At 41.2% G+C, this 18,980-nt stretch overlaps 1 protein-coding gene across 2 annotated transcripts in view; it reads right to left on the bottom strand.

Annotated features, from left to right (window-relative positions):
* MAPK8 (mitogen-activated protein kinase 8) overlaps nucleotides 1–18,229 on the bottom strand; it is a 40,346-nt gene extending 22,117 nt beyond the window's left edge. For both annotated transcript variants that reach the window (XM_082286274.1, XM_082286275.1), the window contains exon 1: nucleotides 18,139–18,229. The gene's annotated coding sequence lies outside the window, so the exon portion shown is untranslated. The remainder of the gene's footprint in view (nucleotides 1–18,138) is intronic.
* Between the last annotated feature and the right edge of the window lie 751 nt (nucleotides 18,230–18,980).

The raw sequence follows: 18,980 nt of genomic DNA, 5'->3' as shown, positions 1-18,980 counted from the left end.
GCTAAAACTGTATTAAGATCTAGTGACACTGAACAGTGCAGGATTAGCTGGCACAGCTTAGTAGACAGAGCTCTTATTTGGTATCAGCATCAAGATAATGAAAGTTTAATACTTCACTATGGATAACTCCTCAGAAACAAATGCAGGAAGCACTGCTGCCCTCCCTCCAAGGTTTCCAGGTGAATGTTGACACCTTTCCATTAAAAATCAGTATTTTGAATAGCCAAATCCAAGTGTTTAATTACGTTTTCTTCCATTTTGGTAAACTTCATAGAATCAAAGAGTGAAACAAAGCAAGTATAGTTTAAGAAAAGGATCTTGAGAGACACTGTTCTCTGAGAAAATAATTCCTTTGTATTAACAGATTTTACACATATACCATACATAGTAGTATGACCAAGCAAGTTTTATTGCCTTGAAGCTTCATAATTTGCTACACGTTCAAAACTTTAAAATATGCTTGACAGTACGTCCAGGAAAACTTGTATTTACTAACCATTTTATAATTCATAATAGTATTTTAGTATACAGCAATATGTAAATAAAAGAAATCATTGTTTTATTTTTACTAATAATATGAGGAAGGAGCGAGAGGTATCCCAAAGTGAGGAAGGAGGAGTATCTCCACTTGTTAAATTATCATTCTTTATTCTGCAGCCCTACATGGCATTCATCAAAAATTATCAGTCTGCACTGTGACAGCAAGAGGTACAGTCTCTCTCTCCATTTTAAATGTGTGGTCTCCCAGCATAAAACAGATTTACTCAGCGCTTCAGAAAACATGGAGCCAATTCTCAGAAAAGCCATTTCTTGCACATTTTGTGTGGTGAGTATGGGATGTAAAAAAGCCACTTGGATGTAATGCACTCAGATCAGCAAAGAGGTCTCAGATACCATATATGCCTTATCCCTGCCTCCAACCCTTTGGAATTTCATCTGGCTATTACAGCTTCCTCAGACTGAACCAGCCCTGACATCCATCTCTTCCACACCCCTTGCCTCAGTGTCTCATAACTTCTACACAGTTTTGTCCATCAACCATGGAGAGTGTCAGCCTCTCATTTTATAAACAAGCTAACTTCCATCCCACTCAGCTCAGAACCAGTCGTGCTCCCCGTTTCTTCATCTCAACGAAAGCATCCTCAGAAATGCCTTGTCCTGCCCAGCTCTGTGAACACAGCTCACAGAAAAAGGCCAAATACTTATTTTTTCTATCTGTTAATTTACTGGTGACTAGTCTTATGAAGTCTAGCTTCAAAGATCCACAACACCAAAAATCCTATCTTTAAATATTAAAGCAAGTCTAAATTCAGAAACTGTCAGGCTTCTAAGATTCTTACACAATGTATGTGTGCCATGTCCTTCATTAAAACATGATTAAGCTATATCAGATAAACTCGCCTGTCTGAAATCTGACATTTTGTTCCATTTTTTCAGCAATTTTGCAGAAGCACATATGCAAAGAGAGGGAGGATGCAGACTCGAGATTTCTATTATTAATGAGGAAACTAATAATACATTTGTCCCATTAACTGTCAACTTGCTGGAATGCTGTCAACTGTCAGCAGGGGAAGAATCCCACAGAAAGCTTCAATTTCATCTCACACATCAACCATTGTGCCTTTCCTTGAAAATACTGTGCCTAAGCAAATTTCACTACATGGCAACCTTTTACTGGCAGCCTGCAGTCAGTCAAGATAAGGACATTTCAAAACTGAATTCTAATATATTCCTGTGTGGTTACTAACTCTTCATATTGCCAGAAGTACTATTTACCCAAGGAAGCACAACAAAAATGTAGGAACTGAACATAACACTATATCCAGAGTGAAATCCCCTAGTGGATCTGCAAGGCTGTGTGTAAGTTTTATTCTGAATTCACTAACAGCAACTACAATTCAACAGTTCTTCAGGAGACTTCAGGTGGCCAACAGCTTCCACTCATCAGTTCTGTGCAGCCTGATACAGCTGTAAAAACAAACATGGATGCACTGAACATGTAGCTCCATGAAAATGTATGTAGCATTTATCCATGAAAGTATCATGGCTTAAAAGCACAGACATTTATAAATTGTTCCACTAAGACCTCCTCCTCCACAAGTGAATAATACTTAGAATGAAGTTTGACCAAAAGTCTTCATCCAACTTTAAAACAAGCATATTTAAAACAGTAAAGAAACCATGTATAGCATTGTTCATACCCAAATATGCAAACATTTGCCATTTGCTTCTGCTTAAAGAAAGGCATGTACCTTTAGCATGTCTCAACAAGACTGTTCTTCATAAACTTGCTGACCTCAAGATATCTGTAAGACAGCATAATGCTGTATTTCAATACTAAATTTTGTCCCTAATACAGACAACATTCAATTTACTAATCAAGATACAGGACAGGACTGTACAGACAGTACATGTTAACATGTTTTTCCAGTACAGCCTAAATATATTGGAGAAACAGATGGGTTTGGGATAGAAATGAATGGTGGGAAAGGGAGGAGCTAATTCTTTGCTCATACAGCTTTCAGTTTAAAAGCCCTACTGCAGGTGCATTAAAAACTTTAGAAATGGCCAGATTAAAAAAAAAAATCCAACAAAACACAAAAACTTGCAGTGCAAAATTATATAAACAATAGGAATGTATCTGGTAGACTTGTCTTTGCAGACCTCATAAACTGATTTCTTTAGAAAGCAGAGAGAGATGGCTTGATACTCATTCCAGACCTTGTTTCATTTAATGCTTTTTACACATACGACACCACTGGTCAGTGCAGTAAAGCAGCCTCCAGAGTAACAGAGCTTTAACACTGAAAAGCACACTGCAAAGTGCAATGAACATAATGTGTTTGGACCAGAGCTGGCACCAGCGTAGCTCCATCGAGGTTCTCGGCTGTGCAGAGCTCATGGGACAGAGCCTTATCAGGCCTGTCCTCATTGTATCATTCTGGCTGAACTTGGGCAACCTCAAATTGTACTTCTAAAAATCAGTCCAGGCTCATCTGCACTAGGACTCCAAGAAGTGTAGCTGAAACAGCAGCCAATTAAAAACATGCTCAGCTCATGGGCCCCTGAGTTAAGCACAGCAAGCTTATGTATCCACAATTAGAAATTAATTGCAAAACCACGTGCTTTCCCCAAGACATCTGCGTATTTACCTTCTGCACAGCAACACCATGAAATAACCATTTCTTGCCTATGACATCAGCTAGCCTTCACATCAGAGACCAAGACAGTGCTTTTGAAATTAGAGATTACTTAAAAACAACACATAATTATGCACGAGGTTACTTTGCTTAGGCAGTGACCTGAATGCATGCATTCCAGGCATACAGAGGAACAGAAATGGAACAGGTCTTGTGAAAGAAAGCTTCTCTCACTTTTAAATAAGAGCACAAAGTATTTTACAACCTCTTCTGCACTTTCCCATCACTAGAGATAGTGACAATGAACAGGAAAACTTCAAATATTTGAGGTGTCTCTTCTGTTCAGACAAAGAAATGGAACCCCAGAGATAATTTCCCCACTAGGGACATGGAAATAGAATAGGCCAGAATTTAAGGCCAACTTAAAGGGTGGAAAAGCATTTGCCCTGTACAGCTCAGTCTCTAAGACTGCTCTTAAGTGCTGGCTTATACCTTCATTAGACGACATGAAAATCCAGGATTCGTCCCATGCTATAATGCAGAATCCCTTACTCGAAGTATCCTTTTATATAAGAAATTATACATACTCAGGTTATTTCTACTGTGGTAAAGAAGTACAGCTGAGAAGATATTTTCATACCCCAGTATCTTGAAAAGCAGTAAAACATAAGAAATGAGAAAAACCAAAGGTGGGAACAACCATCATTAACTACAAGTTTTGCATGAAATCAGACTTGGTTTTCATGTTCATGCTTTCTAAAGCAATCCTCTCCTAACAAGCAAGCATCAAGTGGGCTAAGTCTTGGAAGAAACTCTGGATGCTAAGCCAGCAAACAGTCTTTGGGACAAGACATGTCTGAAGTACAACACAAATACCAACACCAGCAGTCTGTCTACATGTGCTGGCAGAACTGTTCCGTAGTGAAAGATTACTACAGGAGCTGCTCAGAAGTAGGCCTGATGAAAAATGAAGACCATGACAGTCAAAGAGATGCAGAAATGGAAGGAAGCAATTTTAAAATAAAACAATTACATATATTAATGTATTAAATAGTAATATAATCAACAGAAGATAACAATATAAACTACATATCAATAATGATTCAATAACTCCATTTAGAAGGCATCTAACACTCTGAAAATGAATATTCTGTAGGAATCTGTGGTTGACCTAGAAAAATCCAACAGTTCTTCAAGTACATGCTAGTCTATTACTGAATGCAAAACAAACGGACAGTACATATAAAGCTCTTGCATTAATGTATTTAATTTCTTTGTGAAAATACAGTTCACACACAGCTGATTTGTATGCATCATGTGTTTTTGAATGCTTGTCCAATTTTCAGCTGTCATGTTTAAAGGTTTCTGGACATCTGCTAAATGAATAGTGCAAACACAGCCTAGTTTTCACATATGCTTCAAAGGCTCAAATTTAGAAAACAAAAGAATTGTTTCTAAAGGTAACTTCATTGCTCATTCAGTTAGTCTCAAAAGTAATTATGGTTTTAATGTTTTGTTTGTTCATGCTGGCCTTGAAACTGAATGTTGTATTTTGCAATACTTCCAGCTCTGTTAAATGTTAACGCAAATAACATTAGCTGGGTGAAAACTGCAGCAAGGTATTATTAAACCATTACAAATGCCAAAGATGTCTGAAAAACCTGAAGCTTATTCTAAAATGAAATATTCGCACTTTTGACTCTAAGATTTGCATGGCTTTCAAATTATGCTTTCACAGATCAGATGGTTTTAAGCTGAACAACTTCCACACAGTTGCCTAAACTCCTCCTAATGCTGACGTGTTTAACGAGGCCTCCAGCTGATGCACAATGGCCATGGCAGTGCCTCTCCCCTCAGCTAATGCACACCCACATTACAGCAGAACTCTGCCTTGCTCACACCACTCACAGGACGAGCAGCAGAGCACAAATTGAAAGTCTACAGCTCTGATCTCAGGAACTATTTTCTACTTGCAACTATGAAACAAAACCACAAATACACTGGAGCGATTCTCACATAGCTCCAGTCTGAAGCACAGTGCAGGTATGTTTCTTAAAATAACAGTATATTTAAATGCATCTTTTGTCCACCGAGAAGTCAAACTTCACTAATTACAGATTCAGTAAAGCAAAGGCGGACACTAGATCTCAGTGTTCACCAAGAAAAGAAGTACTGAGGCAGGGGGAACCTGCATGAACAAAAGGGCACATTTAGATTTCTGTGTTATGAGTTGCCTACTGCTTTCAAGTTCAACAGAAAAGGGTAAGTCACTTCAGTTTGCCCGAAGACAAGAAATTTAAGGCACATTTAATTTTTTTAAACTTTAGGACTGTTGCATTTTTGTTATAGCCATTTTTATATGGAAAATTCCAAGCCAAGTACTTGATTTCCCAGAACCTGTTGAGTACTTAACAACAAACAGATGGCTTTCTCCACTAAAGATGATACTTGCAGAAAAGATTACAGGTTTGGTATAGAAAAATATATTTGGCTAAAAAGCAAAATACTTCTGAGTACACAATAACAATGAAACTTAAGAAAATGTAATATGGGCTGCTTGAATCAAGGAATTAACTTCACTAGTTCAGCAAACATTGCTGCCAGATTGATAAGTCACCTGGAAAGATTTAGAGCCCTCTGTGTTAAACTAACTCTGTTCTCAGTACAGTTTACAGGGAACAACTATATAGAGTCCTACACTAAAAAACAATGAACAAAATCCATTAATACTAATGTAACCTTTGCCACAATTCAATCTTGCAGTTTACAGGTTCATATAGTGACTAACAGCATGCTCCAGCTGGATCACATGATGCCTTCTAGTCATCTAGGAAACTAGATATAGTTTTCTTCATATATATCTGCCATCTCACCTTATTAAGATAGTTACTGTAATTTGAGGAGTCTACTAGAAGGGGAGGACATACAGGGAAATAAACCACCCCCTTCTCCACTCCAGAAGTCTTCAGGCCAGTATTCATCTTATTACAGTTTCCATAAAGATCATCTGTTAGACAAGTGCAATGGACTGAACTTAATTATGCATTACAAAAGTCACCTGGAGGCCCATCAATAAAAAGGAGGTGCCTACCACTTAAACAGCACAGGTTCACAGTGTTTGATAATCTGATTTTAATCTTCACAACTGATGTCTTTCCCCAAATACCAGTTCTGTTTGGAACTGACAAATAATCCTATTACCTTACATAGAGGGAGCTTTCTTGCAATGCTTAGCTCCCGATATAAGTATATAAAAACATAAAGGGCCTCAAGAGTCATAAGGTACTTAAGAGTTTTCACCCTGATTAGTAGTGACTGAAGAGTTTTTCCACAACTTGAATCAAAGCAGAAATAAATATTTAAAATTTACCAAGGATAACACGAAGACAAAAGCAACAACAAAGCAGAGCCTGAATTAGTAGCAGAACATTTGGGTGGGTTTTAACCTCATCTATAAAACACACAATGAGGATGATGCAGGAGGTCAGAATCCAAATGCCCTGAGGCTGAACTGAGGATGTTCTAGGGAAACACCAGAGCTACTGACTGATAAATGCTACTCCATTTCTCAAAAATTCTTCAACAGACTCCATGCCCAGCCCTCTATTTTTTCCTCTTGCAAAAACAGGTGAACTTTTACTTTTTATACTGTTGTAGTAGAATTTGAGGGGCAGGAAAGGAGAAACATTCTTCACAGAAAAAACAACCAGCAACTTTTCTATCTAAATTACATTTAACGAGCTTCCTACATTTTAGATCTTCCCCACCCTAATATTTATGTACTTTATAAACTACAATGGAAGGGGGCAGAATGTGTCCATAAAATTTCATGCATACTGAAAGCCAGCTTCCAGCTTAGGGACAGACTAGGAGTCATTAAAAGAAAATAAACATATACGCAAAAAAAGGATAGCAAATGCAGTTTTTTCATCTTAATCAAATGGACCTGCTGCTTCTTTCAGTCACTTCAGTCAGTGGGTGATACCCATGGAAGGGCCATGCCAGCAGCTACAGCACCTGGGTAGAGCACAGGTAAAGAGCCTGATCTCCAACCACCACTAACACCGGGAGCTTCCTTGTTTGCTTTGAAGGGAGGGACGGGAGAGGGGAGTTATCACTGGCAGCCAGGCAAGGATCTCTCCAGGAAAGAGGAACATACCTATTTCCCAAGCAGAGCTTCCAGCAGCAGCTGCTGGCTAACGCAGCCCCTTGAGTTTTCCCTTTTCATGCTGTTCCTCATCCTCTCTTGAAAAAGCCAATTGCACTGACACTGAGGACAGACATGTTCTGCGGTGTCACTGAAGCAGGGATGCCCCAGGGATTATATTCGCAGTTAGTCATACAGACAGCAACTTGAACCTGGCATTTTCTCTAGCACTTCCCTTGTCAGATTCATCTGACTGATACCATAGCATCTAACCAAAAGTACATGTTTCCACTAAAGAGTGCACTATTTTGGGAACCTCACTTCAAACGGTTTCAAAACTCACAATAAAAGGTTAATAACAAAATCAGGAATGAGCTCAAATAGCTAATTTTAGACATCATGTTTTTTGCACCAGTGCTGGAATTCCTGCATCAAATTACATTCAAATACTAGGCAGCCTGAAATAGCCATCACTCACAGGTGCAGTCACCAGTGCCAAAATATAAACAGCTGAACCTGAAATTAGGGAAACCTGGAGACAGGGATTTTTGTACTAGGCAACAAGAACTTGAGCTTTTCCACTTCCATGTCTCAAGTACCTCCACAAACAGTCTGATATAATGTCAAAAGTAACTAATGATCCAGAGGCTGTTTAACTGTAAGGAAAGACCTGCGACAGGCAGCAATAAATTAAGACTGTAACTAGCAGAATACCGATAGCGTCTATAGAGAGGTAGTGTAAGATCACATGCAAACATGCAGAAAGTCACAAGAAACAATTCCTGTTGTTAAACACTGCTCCAGGTGAGCCATTTCCTAGGACTGCTGGGGCAGCTGGGATGGACAGAACCCGCAAAGCTCCAACAGCAATTTCACACACTGCTCCCCATGGAGCACAGGCAGAGTCAGCACGTCCGCATCACATTTCCCTCAGAAGCTCAAAGCAAGCATTTATGCAAACCAAGTACAACATACCAGTATTTTCTCATCCTGACTCCTGAACGAGGGTCAGCAGCACCAAATTAAAATGCTGAACCTGCATTCACAGCTACTGAGTACCCTCTATATAAAAATCAGTATTAAAGCACATTTCTAAAGCAAATTATCCTATTGTGAAACATCTCTTGCAAAACACCTAAAATAAGACAATCAGTATCATTTCTGGTACCACTAAAACATTTGTTTTGTCTAATATCAAATTCAGTTCCTCTGAGAACTGAATTCTTTAGTCAGATAAAACACATCACACACCTTGCACTAGCAGGAAAATGAAGAACCAAGTAACAAATGCACCCACAATAAATTAAAAACAACCTAAGTTTTACAGTGATTCTCTTTTCAAAACAGACATTTTTTGCTTTTTATCAGTAAACTTCCTATTGACAGGATTTCACTTAATCCACTTTCCTCCTTTTGCACCTCAATTTCTCTACGCTCTAAGACATTGTCCCATAATGCCATTAGTCTATAAATTACAGCCCTTCTACTACCAAAAAAAAAAGCATATAATAGTTATGCATCACGAGTTAAGGCATTGTTTGTTAATGGCACAGAGACAATAAAAGAGATTGACATAAAGCACAGGAAAAAAGCCACATGGCTTTCTGTTTGTCACATGGTTTTCTGTTTCTGTTTATCTTACACATACAAGCATTACCTAAACCAGTCAGGTAACTGATTCACTTCTGGCACTTTGAGCTACCCAGTTTTATCTCTCTTTTACAACTGTGACTAAAGCAGCTGGTCACAGAAGAAATTATCCAAACTTTTGGCTTAGGGCCTGCTTGCCAACTAGGCAAAACACACACTACAGCCACCAGCAACTCTAACTTCATCACATGGGAAGTAAAAAAAATTAAGATTCAGAAAACAGAAAAATGAGGAGTCAAAATATAGAGACTTCCAGTAGCCTGAAAGCAAGGAAAGAAAGATGCATAAGTGAATGCATGATATCAGCTCCATGAAAAGGTGAAAATTTGTGCTTGCTTATCTAACATTCCTTCAGTCATCCCCCTCTCCTCTAAGCAAGCAGGAGAGTCTGCCAGTTTGTGACAGGGAAATGAAACCTTACATTTCTTCATCAGCTGTAATTATTACACACTGGGTGCTATCCAGATTTCCAGGTTTCTGCAATACTTTAAAGGTACATAATCTAAACATGAAGCTATCTCTAGAGAAAGACATCAACATAAACATTTAAACCTCCTAAAGAGTGCACTAAGAGTTATGATGCTGAAGACTTACCTAAAACTTTATCTGAGGCTTTCAAGTTGATTTCAGTGATGGACACAGTCCTGGTAATCCAAATCAGCAGCAAGTAAGACAGCAGCACATACAACTTGCCAGCGTTTCTCATGGTCAACTCCTACAACACAGCTGCTCTGGAATACCAGTGCACCCTCTCTGGAAAACCCTCACCTGTGGCCAACAGCACTTCACTAATTCTCACCAAGTCACAGATCACTTCTAATCTAGTTTACTACAGTGCTACTCTGCTGCAACATGGTATTCTGTATTACATGTTTTCCAAGGGGCTGTATTTTGTGATAAGGCTACATGTGACACAAACTTTAACACAGGAGGCTGTACAGCGACACAATGTATTTGTAATGGAATACACTGCAGAGTTCCTCTGTTCTTAAATATTCTAGTTTTATCAAGTCATTAGACATCAGCAGAGATTCTTTGAGAAAAGTATCTTCCATTCCCTTTAAAACAGGTTTTAAGATTCAAATGCCAGGAGGCTGTAAATGAGGCAGACAGGCTGCAGCATGCAATACTAAGCAGCCTGTAAACTGGATTTTCTAATGATGAAGATTCTCATCCTACCTTTCCTCTCACTTTTTTTATGGACTACTGAACTGTGACTTTAATTAACCACGAAGAAATTTATTAGGTAGCATTTTTCTAGAACAAGCATTATCAGGATGAGTACTGCTATATCTACAGAAAAAATATCACTCTGCAAACCCTGCTGTGCTACACATTTGATAGGAGAGCATCTCTACAGCTTCTTCAGTGCAATGTCATATGAAGCTCCACTACAGATAGTTCCATGATGAATCCTACTATCACAATATAAGTAGTAACACTTACTGTCTTCCAGGTCAGTTTTGCCACAGAAATCATAAACTACAATGGCTTCAACAAAAGAAAACTTGTGTAACTCTCTACTTTGGCAAAGAAGCTGTTATGACAACAGATTAGAAGACTATTCTTAGCAAAACTCTCCTTTTCAGAAATAATAGGATAAGACAAGGATCTTCCAATTCCTTAATCCTTTTTCAAATAAAAGTTTATAGAAAAGAATGGTAAATAGGGAGAAAATCAAGGTACACATTTTTTAAAAAGCTTAAGATATTCAGGTTTTTTTCAGGACACTATTTGTCAACTTAATTTGTTTTGGGTTTTTTAATAATGCTCTGAAAATCTCAAATCAGTGGAAATTCAGCAAAGCAAGAGTTCAACAAGCTGTTCTATTTTAAGCACCCAATTTAACTGTCAGAAGTGCCATCTGAATGCCTGCTGCTGGATCCAGAAAACAGGTTTAATCATAATCATGCCTAAATGATGACTGGAACTACTGCATTCTAGGGAATGCCATTCCAGACTGCTCTATGTACCTTCCTTTTGGCAGAATCATGTGTCAGGGCCCATTCAACTTACTCAGGTACTTGAAAAAGCTTAACCATAAACTAACCTGAAATTCACAAGAAAAGAATAAATTACTAATCTGGCCACAACACTGTTTCAGCTGACTACCTAAGGGACCACTAATTCCAACCATTCCACAAAGGTCTGCCTGCCTATGGTAGCTCTCTGCCCATCCAATGACCACTGGCAAAGCAACAAACAGGCAAACCATCAGCAATGTAAACCAGTAAACATGACTCAGAGTGCTTCAATGAGATCCATGGAAGTTTAGAAGCAAAATCCCACTCCATGATAGGAAATGCTTGTTCTTCAACCTCTTCTTGCAGGGGAAGGCAAAGCATATAAAAGCTAATTGTTTCAGTAAAAGAAACAAATCAAATGGTTCTCTAATTGTTTTAAAGGACAACAGCAAACAAAAGATACCAAGCGACCTAAAATAGTAATTAAATATCAGTGATCAAGAGGACAATAGCTATAGAACATTACAGGAAGGAAGGAGTTGCATAACAGCTGGGAAAAAAGTCTTCAGAACGTTTTAAAACTACATTACTTTTAACTTTAAATCCCAGCTACAAAAACTTAGAATCCAATTATGAATGTGCTACTTTTGTTAATTCATGCATTTATCTGTGAAATACAAGCAGATTAATGTGCTATGAAATCCTGTCTAAAGTATTTGGCATAAAATACTTCTGTAATAAAAGCTTTAGAATGCAACAAAAAACTCCAACACATGACAACTTCAGCACTAAGAACTCCTTCAGAGATACCTATTGTAACACAATACAATACTTTGCACAATTATTTTTTGGGAGTGGGGTGGGAAGGAAGGCAACACATTTCAAAATAAAGCAACTACTTTCTAGGTAGTTTGTAGGAAACTGCACCAATAACTACTAATAGCAATAGCCTGTTCTATTGCCCCATTTCTCTTAGACCTCAGTAGTGCCTGATGCTCTGCCCTAGTGTATGGGGTTTGCATGGCTGGGTCCTGGTAGCAGGGGAAGTACAGGGGTGACTCCTGGGAGAAGCTGCCAGAAGCTCCCTCTGTGTCCAGCGGAGCCAACATCAGCTGGCTCCAAGACAGACATGCTGCTGGCCAAGGCTGGGCTGATCAGGAATGATGGGAACACCTCTGAGATAGCAGATTGTACTGGGTCTGGCTGAGCTGGAGCTCATTTTCCCACAGCAGCTCTCACAGTGCTGGGCTTTGCCCTGGGAGCTAGAAAGGGGTTGACAGCATACCAGGGTTTTGGCTATTACTGAGCAGAGCTGGCACAGCATCAGTGCTGTCTCTCCAACATTGCCCCCATCAAGGGGCAGGAGTGGGCAAGATCCTGGGAGGGGACACAACCAGGCCAGCTGACCCAAATTAACAACAGGGATATTCCATAACATATGACAAAAGTTCCTGAAAATAGGAAGAGTTTGAGAATTCCCATTCTTTGAATAAGAATACTACCCTTCAGAAGCACTGCTGTGCACTGTACACTAGCACTGCTGGATATGCATACAAAGAGTTGTGATGAGAAATCTTCTGAAGAAAACTAAGAAACAATTTCATATAAACTAAAATAGGGGGAGAATAAAGTACCCCTTGTCACATCAAGGCTTTCTGATTTTCCCACAATGCCATGCTATTAACAAAACCTTTTTATGTCCAATATAATCCTGAACCGTCTTTTTTCTTCCACCATCTTGACATTTAACTGGCACAAGAACCTTGCAATGCTTTTTTTGAAAGCAGCAAGAGAAACCCTGTCTATTGTTCAACAAAGATGAGTTTTCCACTGCTGCAACTGTGCAAATAAAAGTCAACCACTGCTGGAAGGCTTTGCTACTCATTAAATGAGCCACTGCCACGCACAAGGACCTCCCTATTACTGTGTGTCTCCCAAGCATTCACTTTTTGGCATGAAATGAAACAAGTGAACCTAGCCTACACCTTTCTAATAAACCTTTTTAGGTTATGATTTTACTACTCTTCCTTAAGGTGGCCAGGATGTTTGTCATCATCCAAAACACAATAATCCAGAATTTACCAAGATTTATGCTGGTTGGCGCGTCAACCATGGCATTTACTTTTACTGTTTCCATAGTAAAATGTAACATTAGGATTACATCTTCAAAACTATGTACTTTTACACCCATGGTACTGCAAGTACGCATTGTGACTCGTAATTACTCCAACATCATCTTAGGTGCTAAAGCTACTAAAGAATACATTGAGGATTCTCAAGGATGTGCCATCCCTAACACCAGATTTCCTACACAGTTCTCTCAAGAGTCACATATGAGCAGCTGTATTCATACATTAAAACACCTACAGGTTCATACCAGGACAGCTGATTTGTTAAGATACAAAACACTCACTCTGGGTTGTAACTGTCTGTACTGTTCACCTCACTTATCACTAAGATCTCTGGTTGGTTTTACTAAATAGACAAATACGTAAAAACTTGTAGAAACAAATGAGGTGCAGGACAACATCTTCTCAAGGCAGCACAAGCATTAAAGAGAGATTTATGCATCTGCCAAGGCCCTTTTTTCCTTCTCCCAGCTGCCATTTGTCCTAACACCCCTCTGCAGTCATGGACTGCTATTGTGACCAACTGGAACTCGGAGCTGGTTTGCACCATGAAGCCACTCACCGGGATAAATAACCACACTCCAGCTAAGGAACCATCACCCATCCAGCAAATCAAAGCCCTGCAGCAGCAGCTGCCACCAACATGTTCCTCCAATACAGAAAACAAGACCTGGACTAACTTCAGTGGGCTACCAGGCTGCTGACTGCCAGCTGTTTCTTTGGAGATGGGTTTCTGTTTATCACAGGCATGACAGATACCATAACCCTTTTTTTTCTGACCTTTATGCTAGCCTGCAAGCACTTCTGGCCTAGTCAGCTGGAAAGTTCAATGCAGGGCAGCAAAATCAATATTTCCACTGGCAGACTCAAACGAAGATGCTTATCACATCTCATTACTTTTCCCTTCACAACTTCTAACACAGTTCTGAGCAACCTGGTTTACTTAAATCACTGTGCCTTTGTTTTGCCAACTTCCTCAAGCTACTTGGAAAACAGAAGTTTTAAAATCTATAAACAGTAGAACTATAATATGGCTTGAAAGCAACCTCTGAAGATCATCTACCTGCTCAAAACAAGTAGAACTTCAAATCTGTATTCCTCTCAGGCTTCTCTGGACCTTGTCAAGTCGAAAGTCTCTAGGATGAAGATTCCATGGCCCCTCTGGGCTCTTGCTACAAGAGAGGGACAGACTGCTACACCAAGACATTCATTCCCTTCTGAAATTTCCTGACCTATTGAAATTTCCATTTTTGCGTATTGCAGCCATTGACTCATTCAGAGGGGCAAGTGGCTCCATCACCTCTATAACCCCTTGCTTAAAGCTGGTTAAATGCAGCAATTGTGTTCTCCCACAGCCTGCTCTTCCTCAAGATGCAAACCCAGTTCTTTGTGCACGCTCAGGTGCTCGAGCCCCCACCCACCTGCGGAACCCAGGGCTGGATGCCCCCTTTGTCCCTCACACAGTGCAGGTGTGCGTGATCTGAGCAGCTCTGCAGGGGAGCTTCACAGATGGGAACAGCTCCTTCCCGGCACCTGCCGGTCAGGCCCTTCCTAACCCAGCCCAGTCGGTAATTAATTACCCTTCAGGGGCACAGGGCTGACTCCTGCTCAGCAGAAGCACCAGCTCCTCGTCTGCCAGCAACCAACAGCTGAAGAATCAGTTTCACTTTATAAACCTGGGCATTTCCATGACTTTGAGAGCCCAGTGAGAAACAGGATACGCACTGTTCATCATTCTTATTTCACAAAAATCAAAACACCAGACTTGAGACATTTCAGCTTTTCTTCAGCAGATAAGAGGAAAGGTAAATGTTTGAATGGACACAGATTACAACGATGGGAACACACACTTCAGCCATATTTCATAGTTAAAAGAATAAATACTGGGTTAAGACATTCTCCTTCTCTTTTTAAGAGATAGATAGATAAAAAAAAATAAAAAAACCCTTGGTATAGCATCAATAAAGTAATGGAATGTTGTCAGAGTTGCGTGCTTGTCTTTTTTTTTTTTTCTTTAATACTCAAAAATCAGTAATTACAGCAAACAGGCATGTCCAGTAGCACTGCAGAATCAATGTTTGCCCTTTTGGTTTATTTTAAAGTGTACACACAAATGAGCTTGTATACAGTATTTGCTTTGTTTGCAACACAATTGACCATTGAGCTGAAGTGTATTTTTCTGTCAGTCCCCATTTTACCATTAGTCTGCAATATTCAACTAAGAATGATTAATAAGCATCCCATCTGTTCACATATCAAGCAGCATTTATCCAACAATAAAAATGACAGTATGGGCAACAACAATTTTAGTATCAAGCTTACAGGCAATCAATTTGGACAGAAAAAGAACCAAGAATTAGTCTTTAATAACTTAATAGAAAAAAATCATTTAAAGTTAAGGAGAAATGTGTAGCTATTAATTACACACTTGGTACACCAAGATCATTATCTCTTCACACACAAGGATACCTTAAAAAAATATTTCAGAATCCATGGCAAAACTGTGAATTTCACAACAGGCAAGCAACATAAGTAGCCTCAACTGGATTTTTAAAGAGCTTTCAAATGCCAAGAGATCTTTCTGTAACATAAATGGAAGCCTGTTTCTGCAGGTTTTGAATTAAACTAAGAGGGTTTTTTTTAAAGGCAGCAGTTACAGCAATAAAATACATTTAGCCTGTATTAAAAAAAAACAGGCTCTAAACAAGACTGGTCTAATTTCCAAAGTGAAACATTATATATATTGAAAATAACAAATACAGTAAAACTGTATACACACAGAGCACTTTTTTTTTGTCAAGGGGAGGAATTGGAATGGTGGGAAAGGAAGGTTAAGAAATAGCACAGCATACATTTCAGGAGACTATTAAAAAGGACATTTGTATTTGTCCAGAATGCTGGATCAATCTTCAGAAATGAGGAGCTAAACATGTACTTCCCATGCATCTTTTAAACCATAAGCATCCAAATAATTTAGGAAGCTGAGGAAGGATGAAAAAGAAACCAAAACACATATACAGTAAATAGCCAGGTAGCATTATAATATCAAATACTAATTAAAAAAATAAATAATACATGAAATAAACACACTAATTCATTTCAGGTAAATAACGAGCAGGAAATAAATTCAGTTGTTACCATCTTGAAACATTTATTCATTTTTATTGAAACATTTATTCATTATTATTATAATACCTGCATAACAGTTCTCCCTAAAGCATTTGCAAAGAAGGTTACACCTGCACAGCTATAAAGCCATGAAAAAAGCCTTGGTCCCTCAAGAGCAGGGCTAAAAGTAAAAATACAAAAACCACACACAAAAGCCAACTCTGTTTCTGCCTAGAACGTGCAGTCCAAAAACTACAGGACCTGGAACCCTCTTAGATCACCTTAATAATATTTCTGATTTAGAAGTCTCCATGAAGTATACAGTAGCCCACAAGATTACTCTGAATGCTTCTACAAGCCAGTGGTCCAAAATCCTTGGGAGCTTTTGCAGTGGAAGACTCCATTAAAATTCCTGTTTCAGAATACAACTTTGTACAGCCTCTACAACTCTGAACTGCTCTTGGTTCAGCAGATACTTCTGTCTCTCTTTTCCTACCACACTTTTACCCAGCTGGCCTTGAAAACCATCCAGACCTATAGGCAGCCTGCAATGTGCCTGGTCCCTGTCCTGGCATCACATGTTATGCATCCTACTGTCAAACTAGCCTGTGTTACACATCTGTGAAGCAACTGGGGCAAAAAGGGGGGATGGCTGTGCCTAGAGACCAAGATCAAAGCAGGGGACTATTTTAAATTCAACATTTTTATTAGCTAATATCAGAAGAATCAAGAGCTTCCCTTCATTATATACAAGGAACACTCAAGTCAGTGAAACCACTTTGACAGCACCCTTTCAGCTTGGCCCAGATTCATTTCATGTTACACTTTAAGCCATTTCCAAGTTATCTAATACACTGATACACCCACAGGCATACAGAGAGGCATGTCAGTTACTATTCTGCCCTGGAAGCGCATTTGTTGGCATCTCTAGAACTGAGACCAGGTCTCACATGACCTGCAAGACCATCACTGGTTAAGTCTCCACACCTGTAAGTAAAACCCAGCTGCAATGAGGAAGCTTGCTCAATTTCACATGCACATGCCTTAGGGCAAGTAATACTTTCCATCCCGAACAAGCAAAACACCCTTTGTGTTTATATTATCAGATAGGCCAAATCGTGTAGGATTTGTTGATTGCCTGAAAGCCTTCAGCAAGCCTGTTCTGTACAACAGTGAGATTCAAAACCATGCCATACGTGCCAAAACCATTATTGTAGCTGGGGAGTGGAATAAATAATCAAGTGGGATTTGTTTTTGTAGGTTATTAAAGGAGCTCGGGTCAAACTTCACTGATGGAATTGCTCCAAGCAGAAAAGCATAAAGAAACGGGCTTTGGAAGGAAAGCTGGATGTAACAACACAGAAACCAAAAGCAAAAGAAATTCTGCACAGAGACAGCTCACTCCGTTTGCAAGAAATTTAAGAATTAAAAGGCAAAAGAATCAAAGACACTGACGGTCACCCCCAGCCCCTGTATCTAGAGCAGTTACATTATCCCAGAGAAGTATTTTTTGCTTTAAAAGGCATTTTTGAGAGCAAGGTAGTTGCCCACGGAGGGCTGCATTCCCACCACCCCGCCCTAGAACGCTCCTTCCCCGAAGACGGAGCGGCCAGCCCGGCCTGCCCGGGTGCCCCCGCTCCCGGGAGGAGGAGGAGCCCCGCGCCGAGCCTCCTGCCCCTCCTGCCACACCAACAAAGAGGACCCCGCCATTATCCACCCGCACCTCTCCCGACCCCCCCGGCCTCGAGCAGGCACGGAAGGTCACCGGCCGGGAGGGCCCCGCACCGCCGCCCGTCCCCGGGCAAGGGCACAGCCGGCCCCGGCTCCCTTCCCGCCCGTCGAAACGTAAACAAAACCGCCCGGCCCGGCCCCGCGCCCGGGCCCCGCGGCGCAGCGCGGCCGCTCTCTCTCGCCCGGCCGCCCGCCCCGGGACCGCGCCGCCGCCCCGCTCCCCTCCGCCCCCCGCCGCTCCCGGGGGCCGCGACCCCGGCCCCGCTCACCGACCACCGCCTCCGGCCTCGGCCGCTGAGTAATGAGCCAGAGCCGGGCCGCGCACACGCACCGCGCTCCGCCCGCCGCGGCTGCGGCTGCGGCTGCACCGCCCCCTGCGCTCGCCCCGCCCGGCTCGGCGCTGCCCCGCTCCGCCGCCCGCCTGCCCCGGGGCCGGGCTCCCGCCCTCTCCCACGGCCCCCGGCCCGCCCGGTCCCCACCGCCCCCGGTCCGCACCGCCCCGGCCCGCCCGGCTCCCACCGCGTCCCTGCTGGGCCTGCGGCACTCCGGCTGCCCGGGGCCCGCGCATCCCTGCTCGGAACCAGCTTCTCTCTGCCTCCTCCGCGCCCTTTCCCCTGGAGCAGTTCCTTTCCTGGATTACGCCGGTAGCCAGAGCTCTTTTCTGCTGGGGCTTTCATGAAATATTTGCATGTTTTAAGGCCTTTGCCTTGGCGCTCTCTGCCGGTGCGCTGGCACCCTCCGTCGCACCCTGGCATCGGTGCTGCTCCCAGACATCTTTCACGGCCTTGGCAGCTCCAGACTTCCCGCTGCATGCCTGGCATGGCAGTGCTTTATCTCATTATTGGGCATCTGGAGTGGTGTAACGTTTTCTTGTCCTCTGTCAGTTTTGGTGTTGTTTTTCCTCTAAATCTTTAGTACCTCTTTATAGGATTTTGAGGTTTTCATTACTATTGCCCTTGGTTCCTGGCATATGACATGAGTACTCTCTCCTTAGACTTTAAATATTTTCCTTTGTATATCATCTTTTTTTGTTGTTCTTTTTTTCCCCCTTTCCTTTTTCCTTAGGAATGTCCCTGCTTAGAGACAAAGGGAGGCCACTCAGCACCCTGCA

Source organism: Coloeus monedula (genome assembly GCF_965178545.1).
Source record: "Coloeus monedula genome assembly, chromosome: 8".
Classification (NCBI taxonomy): Eukaryota; Metazoa; Chordata; class Aves; order Passeriformes; family Corvidae; genus Coloeus; species Coloeus monedula.
Note: the sequence above shows the minus strand (reverse complement) of the source record. Positions and strands in the feature narration are given on the sequence as shown.